Here is an 8,229-nt window from a genome sequence, read left to right as displayed (position 1 = left end):
GAGAGGCAGGCTGAAGCGTGACCCGAGGATTTAGGGAAGAGCCACCAGCCCAGGGCATGGGGTCGGTGCCTTCTTCCCCTGCCTCTCTGCCCCTGGGGTGTGAGGGGGGCTTCCCCCAGGGCCGGCCCCTTCCTGGCGTGCAATGGGCGCAGGACAGTGGCGGCCCGGGCCTGACCCCAAGGCGCCGCCTGCACAGGAGGGCCCACTCGAGCCGGGCTGCGGGTGCTTCCTGTGCAAACGCCCGGCGGCTGTGGCGTCCAGGGCTGTGGTCGCCCGGCCCCAATCTGGGCTCCTGTTGCTCAACCCGCCGTGCTTTTCCTGTTCCCCTTTCCCGACGGCACAGCCTGGGCGGCAGGGGCCGGGGGCTCTGCGGGTTCACCGCATGGCGGACCCCCCCCGGAGCTGTTTCCACGTCTCTGATTGTTTTTTCCCTCCCTGGGTTGCTAAACAGCTTATGAAGAAACCCCTTTCTTTTGCTTTTTTATTCTGGGGCAGGAATCCAGCACCGTCTGTTTGCCGAGAGGCTGCGCCGTCCAGCCAAAGTGGCAGGACAGGCCCCGGGGCCCCCCAAGGCCCAGGTGGGGCAGCTCCCCTCCTCCCGCCCCCTGAGGAATGGCGCCCAAACCTGTCCAGAGGTCGCACAATAATAATAACAGCTAACATGTACCGAGGCGGCGGGAGCTGGCCCCCTCCGTCCTCCCGACAGCCCTCCCAAGTGGGCCCGCCGTGACACCAGTGTTTTGAGGAGGAAGCTGCAGCATCACAGGGAGGTGACACAGTCAACCCAGGTCAGGCGGGGGAGGGGGGGTCAACCAGAACCAGGACTCAGCCGCTCACCCTCAAGGGTCCCCCTGCACTGTCCCAGATGCCCAAGTGCCCCCAAGGCCACACGAAGGCTACAGTACAGGAGGTCTCGGGGTTCCTTTGGAAAAATGAAGGCTCACCCTGAGGTCACCCCTTTTGGAAGGAAATTTCAAGGGGCGGAGAAAAATGCCCACAGGGAAAAACACCTGTGTCGAGGAGAGCATCACTTCTGGGGGAGGGAGGGGCCCACTGAGAAGAGGTCCCAGGTAATGTTTTGTTTCTTACACCACGTGACAGGTCCATGGGGTTCACTGCGGTATCTTGCGTAGAGGTTTCTATGTCTGAAATATTTCATAACAATTTTAAAGCAAAAAACAAACCAACCAACCCAATTGCACAGGCCTTTTCTCTAACACTGAGTCAACACTCTTGAAGAATATTAGGCAAATGGCTGACGATCTCTGCAGCAGACACTGGACTCCAGGATTTATCCCAAGATACATCCTCAGGATTGAAGCCTCCAGCAGACAAAACAGGAGTGGAACGAGGCCCTCCCTGACCGTGGAATCGTGGCTTTGATGACGGCCAGACAGCACCCTCCGGCTCCGAGGGAGGCCCCCTAACCCTACAACAGGTCTTCCCTCCCCTCCCTTTCAAGAACCCCGTGGGAGACTACCAACCGCGCTGACACAGCAAGCCGGCCTCCGAGAACCTGCCGTATTTTTCAAGCCCAAGAAAAGAAATCTTCTGGCTGCTCAGACAACTGAAACAAACATTGGCTTTTCTGATTCTGAGACCCACAGGGATCGTTATTACATAAACATCTGAAGGATCTGTTCTGTGCAAATGGACAAAAGTACATAATTCACTTACAACATAAATAGCTCAGTGTTCCACTGCTCCAGCCCCTGGCTATATATTTTTTTTCCAGTTGTTATTATTTCGTTTTTTCCAGAATGGAAATTAGACTTTATAAAATTACATTTCAAGTAGTCCATGTATGGACCATATTTCTCAGCTTTTTACCAAACTACATGAAAAGCTGTAGTAGTCTAATATGTGAACCTGTGATAAAATGTTTATTAGAACGAATTTAATGAATATTGGCATCAATATTTTTTTAACATCTTTACTGGAGTATAATTGCTTTACAATGGTGTGTTAGCTTCTGCTGTATGATAAAGTCAATCAGCTATACATACATCCCCATGTCTCCTCCCTCTTGCATCTCCCTCCCACCCCCCCCCCATCCCACCCCTCTAGGTGGTCACAAAGCACCGAGCTGATCTCCCCATGCAATGCAGCTGCTTCCCACCAGCTAGCTATTTTACATTTGGTAGTGTATATATGTCCATGCCACTCTCTCACTTCGTGCCAGCTTACCCTTCCCCCTCCCCGTGTCCTCAACTCCATTCTATGTCTGTCTTTATTCCTGTCCTGCCCCTAGGTTCTTCAGAACCATTTTTTTTTTCAGATTCCATATATATGTGTTAGCATACGGTATTTGTTTTTCTCTTCCTGACTTGCTTCACTCTGTATGACAGGCTCTAGGTCCATCCACCTCACTACAAATAACTCAATTTCATTTCTTTTTATGGCTAATATTGCATTGTATATATGTGCCACATCTTCTTTATCCATTCATCTGTCGATGGACACTTAGGTTGCTTCCATGTCCTGGCTATTGTAAGCAGCGCTGCGATGAACATTGTGGTACATGACTCTTTCTGAATTATGGTTTTCTCAGGGTATATGCCCAGTAGTAGGATTGCTGTGTCATATGGTAGTTCTATTTTTAGATCCTCCATACTGTTCTCCATAGTGGCTGTATCAATTTACATTCCCACCAACAGTGCAAGAGGGTTCCCTTTTCTCCACACCCTCTCCAGCATTTATTGTTTGTAGATTTTTTGATGATGGCCATTCTGACTGGTGTGAGGTGATACCTCATTGTAGTTTTGATTTGCATTTCTCTAATGATTAGTGATGTTGAGCATCCTTTCATGTGTTTGTTGGCAATCTGTATATCTTCTTTGAAGAAATGTCTATATAGGTCTTCTGCCCATTTTTGGATTGGGTTGTTTGTTTTTTTGATATTGAGCTGCATGAGCTGCTTATATATTTTGGAGACTAATCCTTTGTCCATTGATTCGTTTGCAAATATTTTCTCCCATTCTGAGTGTTGTCTTTTCGTCTTGTTTATGGTTTCCTTTGCTGTGCAAAAGCTTTTAAGTTTCAGTAGGTCCCATTTGTTTATTTTTATTTCCATTGCTCTAGGACGTGGGTCAAAAAGGATCTTGCTGTGATTTATGTCATAGAGTGTTCTACCTGCATTTTCCTCTAAGAGTTTTATAGTGTCTGGCCTCACATTTAGGTCTTTAATCCATTTTGAGGGGTTTTTTTGCCTTTTTAAATTTATTTATTTATTTATTTTTGGCTGTGTTGGGTCTTCGTTTCTGTGCGAGGGCTTTCTCTAGTTGCGGCGAGCAGGGGCCACTCTTCATCGCAGTGCGTGGGCCTCTCACTATTGCGGCCTCTCGCTGCAGAGCACAGGCTCCAGACACGCAGGCTCAGTAACTGTGGCTCACACGCCCAGTTGCTCCACGGCATGTGGGATCTTCCCGGACCAGGGCGCGAACCCGCGTCCCCTGCATTGGCAGGCAGACTCCCAACCACTGTGCCACCAGGGAAGCCCCTTGAGTTTCTTTTTGTGCATGGTATTAGGGAGTGTTCTAATTTCATTCTTTTACATGTAGCTGTCCAGTTTTCCCAGCACCACTTATTGAAGTGGCTGTCTTTTCTCCATTGTATATTCTTGCCTCTTTTGTCAAAGATAAGGTGACCATATGTGCATGGGTTTATCTCTGGGCTTTCTATCCTGTTCCATTGATCTATATTTCTGTTTTTGTGCCAGTACCATACTGTCTTGATTACTGTAGCTTTGTAGTATAGCTACAGTAGTCTGTATAGCTGTAGTAGTCTGTATAGCTATAGTAGTCTGTATAGCTGTAGTATAGCTGTAGTCTGAAGTCAGGGAGCCTGATCCCTACAGCTCCGTTTTTCTTTCTCAAGATTGCTTTGGCTATTCAGAATCTTTTGTATTTCCATACAAATTGTGAAATTTTTTATTCCAGTTCTGTGAAAAAGGCCATTGATAGTTTGACAGGGATTGCATTGAGTCTGTAGATTGCTTTGGGTAGTATAGTCATTTTCACAATGTTGATTCTTCCAATCCAAGAACATGGTATATCTCTCCATCTGTTTGTATCATCTTTAATTTCCTTCATCAGTGTCTTATAGTTTTCTGCATACAGGTCTTTTGTCTCCCTAGGTAGGTTTATTCCTAGGTATTTTATTCTTTTTGTTGCAATGGTAAATGGGAGTGTTGCCTTAATTTCTCTTTCAGATTTTTCATCGTTAGTGTATAGGAATGCAAGAGATTTCTGTGCATTAATTTTGTATCCTGCAACTTTACCAAATTCATTGATTACCTCTAGTAGTTTTCTGGTGGCATCTTTAGGATTCTCTATGTATAGTATCATGTCATCTGCAAACAGTGACAGTTTTACTTCTTCTTTTCCGAATTGGATTCCTTTATTTCTTTTTCTTCTCTGATTGCTTGGCGAAAACTTCCAAAACTATGGTGATAATAGTGGTGCAAGTGGGCAACCTTGTCTTGTTCCTGATCTTAGTGAAAATGGTTTCAGTTTTTCACCATTGAGAATGATGTTAGCTGCGGGTTTGTCATATATGGCCTTTACTATGTTGAGGTAAGTTCCCTCTATGCTTACTTTCTAGAGGGTTTTTACCACAAATGGGTGTTGAATTTTGTCGAAAGCTTTTTCTGCATCTATTGAGATGATCATATGGTTTTTCTGCTTCAATTTATTAATATGGTTTATCACACTGATTGATTTGCATATACTGAAGAATTCTTGGGATATATATGATTATTTCAAAAACTCGTGGAGGGTTCTGTGGCCAGTGACCAAGGCTCAGTCACCATGAGCAGAAGTCTGGCAATGAAAGGCTCTGTGTGGAGTAAACATGGGAAAGCCTGGAGCGGGGCCAGGACACGGGTCCCCAAGGCCGTGCATCCCAGCATCTGGCCACCGGCTCCCTTTTGTGTCGATGGTGTGCAGGTGGCACTGGATTCTGAGGTTCTGCTTTTCGGGATTGCTTCAAGTTGAAAACACTTTTAAGGGAATAACTTGGAGCTACTGAGGATTCGGTTCCAGTCCACGCAAGAAAAAGTGAGTCATGAATCTTTTGGTTTCTCAGTGCACGTAAAAGTTACCTTTACACTCTACTGAGCCTATTAAGTGTGCCGTAGTATTATGTTGAAAAAATGTGCAAAAACAAAAAAATAATTACAACAGTAACATCTAAGATCACAGAGCACAAATAATAATGAAAAAGTTTAAAATATTGCGAGAATTATCAAAATGTGACACATGGACATAAAGTGAGCAAATGCTGTTGGAAAATGGCACTAATAGACCTGCTCAACACCGGGGTGCCACAAACCTTCAATTTGTAAAAAAAAATGCACCACCTACGAAGCCCAGTAAAGCAAAGCACAATAAAGCCAGGTGTGCGTGCACAGGGGAGCGGGCAAGTGTTTATACCTCTAAGCTCACCTCTCTGAACCTCAGCTGTTCATCTATGATTCAGGAGGGGGTGGAGACCAGATCCACAGTTAAAACGTCTCCTCTGATCTCAGATGCCCAGGGTGGGCTTCCAAGAACTTTTTAGCATTTTTTTCAAATCCATTTCAGCCTGAGATTCTTGGTACCTAGAAGACCCATGAAAGAGATCCACTGAGCCCGTGTGCTCAACCACATGCTTGTATGTATCTGCACGCTTGTACGTATTTCTGGGGAGAGGATTCTTAGCTGTTGTTGGATTCTCAAAGAGGGTGGTGAGTCCAAAAGTCTTTGAACCTGTCTGTTGGGACCTTTCTGTTATGAATGACCAAAAAAAACCCCAACCTAAAGTGGCTGGAGTAGATAAAGGAGAAAAATGGAATTTATTGGCTCGGGCAAGCAAAAGGTCCAGGGGACGCTTGGCTTATGTCAAGCTGAATCCAGAAAGCCCAAGTCTCTCTCCATCTCTGGCTCCACGTTCCTCTTTTGGCTTCATCACTGTCAGGTGGACTCACTATAACCAGGTCCCCCCGTGGGTGCAGACTCACACCCTCACCGTTCCAGATGCAGCAGAAGTCCTGGCATCCTGCGGGTCCAGTGTGGGTCACGTGCACATTCATGAGCAAAGCCCTCCGGCAGAGGACCAGGATGCTCATCCAGGACGTGGGTGCTCAGTCTCTCCAGCCCATCTCCCCTGCAGCCCCAGAACAGTGGTTCTGCCACTCATGAGGATCCCAAGCTGGTGTTTTCCAGGGGACATCTGGGAGGTCTGAGGAAGTGGTAGCCCTAATGGCTGGGAAAGTCCTCTGGGGCAACCTTGTGACTTGCTTTGCAGGTGACCCCAGCAGGTTCCTGATCGAAGGGAAAACCCCACGAGTCCCTCTCCAGCCTGGCACAGCTACAGCGTGTACAGAAACGCTTGGGAAGCACCAGAAGCCAACGTGGCCACTGGCCAAGAAGCCCCAGACATGGAAATGCTGCCTAAACCCCCTGCTGGTCACACCTCTGGACACACGTGGTCACCTCCAGCTTGTGCCCTCTGGTATGTGGACCCTGATTGTCTCAGTACCCAACAGAGAAACTAAACCAAAGCTATCCCTAACCCAGCCAGCCTCTGAGCTTGCGTCCTGCCTGACAGCTGTGCCAGGAGCCTCGGGCCATCGTGGTTGAAGGTGGAATGTCCAGGCACTGCAGTGGGACAGACCAGGGTTTAGCTCCTGACTCTACCAGGTGATACACAACATAGACGTTAGCGTGATTATTTACTGAGTATCTAATACGTGCCAGTGTTACAGTAGGGAACAACGCAGACACAGGTGTTCTGGAGCTTACGAAGGTGAAGAAGGAGGTGGTGATGGTCATAATAGTGATGATGAGGATGGTGGAGACCACAAGATCCTCGGGAGAAGGCGCTGTAGTTCCTACTTCCCGCCCCTCCATGTCTAGCACCGTGCCTTGCACGTAGTAGGTACTCAAGAAATGGGTGTTGTTGATGGACTTATTCTCCAAGTCGCTCTAGGCAGAGAAGCCCTCCAAGCGTGGCTCAAGCTGGCCTCCATGCAAATCTCCTTAAAGTGGTGTGTCTTACCTTTAAAACGGACTTGAGCCTCTTTCTACTCTGCGGTATATCCACGTTTCTTCTACTTGTAACAACAAGAAACTTCTTCCAAAACTTCAAGTGAAAATGATGCCCCAAGAAAACATACCCTGTTTACTCCTGTGGCTTTTGAGACGCACACGCACGCGCGCACGCGCGCGCACACACACACACACACACACACACACACACAGATCGGAGGTCCACAGAGCCCAGGGCCAGAAGCACGAACCCAAACTGTTAAGCGTCTGGGAAAATGCGTCTCTCCTGGCGGCGCTGAGCCAGAGCAAGAAGGGCAGCTGGGCACTGCTCCGCCCTCCAGACGGGACCTACCAGAAGGAGGCTGAGCCCGGACTCGGCCACTCTGTGCTGAGAGCCAGAGGCTCTGAAAAGGCCTCTGGAAACTTTGTTTTCCCCTTAAAACCTGGTGTTTCCATCACGGGGGCCGTATCACCACTGGACGGCCTCTGGATGACACGTGGGTTCTGGGACTCACGGCATTTAGGGAGCTGCTACTCGGGGTGGCCAGAGTCTCAGAACTTGCTCAGGAACCCTCGCAACTCCCCAGCAACAGCACTTCCAACCAGGAAACAGGCAGGAAGAGGGCAGGACACTCCCCACGGCTGCTGGCCGACCAGAACCTGATCAGAGCCCGGCTCCCCGCTCGCACCACCCCACTGCCTCGCCGCCCTGAGTTTCTATTTTGCCATTTCTGAAGTGAGTCTCCTACACCATCTCTCAGATGGTTTTCAGTTCTGTCACATAACATCCATCCTCCAAAGCGTGGAGGTGGACAACAGCTGAAGGGCGATTTGATGATGACACGCTCGTCACCTGATCCCCGAGGATGGGGGGGTCCTGTCCTTCCCGCGGCAGGACGCTAGCACTGACGTGAAAATGAACCGGGGGAGGACAGTCAATCTCGGTCCCTCCCCTGCGCGTGTCAGGAGGCAGGTCCGAGAAGCCTGCAAAAGCCAGTGCATCTTCCTTGGGGGGCAATTTTACTTGGAATTTGTGGCAATCATTATTTCTATATTAAAACAAACACAGCAGTGTCATGGAGTAAAACACAAAATTTCTGTGGATTTTCACGATCAAATACAAGACTTTTGAAGGCACGTCGCGTACGCGGCAGGACAATTCAGATCACTGCCCCACAGTCCAGATTGCACAAACTCTCCT

This window comes from Globicephala melas, chromosome 19 (assembly GCF_963455315.2).
Source record: "Globicephala melas chromosome 19, mGloMel1.2, whole genome shotgun sequence".
Classification (NCBI taxonomy): Eukaryota; Metazoa; Chordata; class Mammalia; order Artiodactyla; family Delphinidae; genus Globicephala; species Globicephala melas.
The sequence above is the reverse complement of the archived record's forward strand: the minus strand, read 5'-3'. Positions refer to the sequence as shown.